Below are 1810 nucleotides of genomic sequence, written 5' to 3' on the forward strand. Positions count from 1 at the left end.
AAACAAATGAAATTTAAAAATAATAACCAAATGAATTTAAAAATAATTACCAAATGAATTTAAAAATAATAACCCTCAAATGAGTTTTAAAAAGAAATTAAAAAGTAACATTCAAAAAAAAAAAAAGGTATGCATCCTTATCTTCTCATAAACGCATCATGTAATTCCCTCAACATTCTCTGAACAACATGTAGTCGTTCAGAAATTAGAGACATGGCCACCGTCACCAATTGTTGATCAGACCTTACCTGATCGACTTCTTGTTGTACGCTTAAGAGCTCGTTACGCAATTGTCTGTTTTCATCTAATGCTTGTTCGTGACAGTTTCCGAAAAAACTCCACAACGCTTCTCAAGTCTGCAGTGTGTTGGTTTTGGCGATCAGCAATCGTACGTAGAAGTCCGACTATTGGCGATTGTGAATCAAACAGCAGTCCTTCGGTTTGCTGATACGATTGGGCTGTCACACAACATCTAAAATTCGTAGGAAATTCCGGTTGGCGCTGAGAAATGTTTCATAACGCAACCTCTGAAAATCCCGCTCGCTGAATAACGGTCTAAAGGCACCCGCAGATTCTCCGGAGTCACTGTTGTCGGATGAATTCTGTTCAGGCTCAATTATATCCAACACTGCCGCTTGGGATTCAAGGAATATATTCAATTCTCTTTCATCATGATATTGTACTAGAAGAAAACATAACAATAATTATTATATGTATTATTTATTACATATGATAAGACACAAAATGTATAGTAGCCTATCTTACCACTATCTTCCGATGAGCTTTCGTATGAGTCGTGAGACACGGCTAAATCCGTGTCTCGTTTCTTGTATGGTCCTCCGACTTCGGGGTCTTGGTAATTCGTCGTCGGTGTACATTCATCAATGGAGTTTTGTTCTGGAGAAATAATATTTATTTTTATTATTTTAAATATTCAATGAATAAAAATAATGACGATTGTCATGTTACCCACCGTCGTTTGGATATCCTAATTGCGAGCCACTGTCTGAATCATATTCTCCATAAACATCACGAAGACGCTTTATTCCTCTCCCAGAGGTGGGACGATGTACACGCACGTTATAATGTCCGCTCCAGTAGCTGCATGAAGGCCTCTGATACGAGTCGCTTATGTCAGATGCGTTCACTTCAACCTCCGGCGATCTGTTTGGCTGTTCACAAACAGGCACTTCAGGACGATTCAAAGTAGTGACGTTATCATACGCTTGCACGGAGTTGTCCAATAACGCTTGTGGATCCCCCTCCGAAGCCTGGGTTTGTTGCGTTGTAGAAACAGGAGTCTGAGTCGGGGGGAGTTCACCGCTATCTACTGTATTGTCTTGTAAAAAACTGTGTAAAGCCCTCTGTGAAAACCATTCGTTATCTAAAATGCAAATAAACAAATATATATATATATATATATATGTTTCTGATAATAACAATTTCAGTAAAATGTATTAAACAATTTGAATGTTTTATAAAAAACTCACAATGAGGATCCAGAATTTCTGCTAAAGCGCCATTATAATATAAATCCGGGAGTGATTCCTCTGTTCATGTTAATAAAAGAGAGAATAAAAATGTAATATTCTAACACGTATTTGAACTATAATACTTTTTGTTAAAATGAGAAATGGTGCTACCAACATACCGTGGTGATCTCCTGACATGTTTCACGTAGAGCCAAGATTCGGTTGACTGTTCTGGTCGAAGTGAAGAGTTTGAATGAAATAGCCGTTCATAATTTAAAGATTGCATCTCCCGATTTCAAAAACACCTTTTTTTCCCGCACATTTTTTTTTCAAAGAAC

At 37.5% G+C, this 1810-nt stretch overlaps 1 long non-coding RNA gene across 1 annotated transcript; it reads right to left on the reverse strand.

Moving 5' to 3' along the window:
• Positions 1-301: 301 nt before the first annotated feature.
• Positions 302-1051, reverse strand: LOC143703916 (uncharacterized). The gene is made up of 3 exons (XR_013191475.1): positions 974-1051; positions 766-897; positions 302-682 (listed from the first exon to the last, which is right to left on the reverse strand). It is a non-coding gene; the product is annotated as an uncharacterized LOC143703916 (long non-coding RNA).
• Between the last annotated feature and the right edge of the window lie 759 nt (positions 1052-1810).

This window comes from Siphateles boraxobius, unplaced genomic scaffold (assembly GCF_051911475.1).
Source record: "Siphateles boraxobius isolate OS27281-9 unplaced genomic scaffold, OSU_SipBor_1 39, whole genome shotgun sequence".
Lineage (NCBI taxonomy): Eukaryota > Metazoa > Chordata > Actinopteri > Cypriniformes > Leuciscidae > Siphateles > Siphateles boraxobius.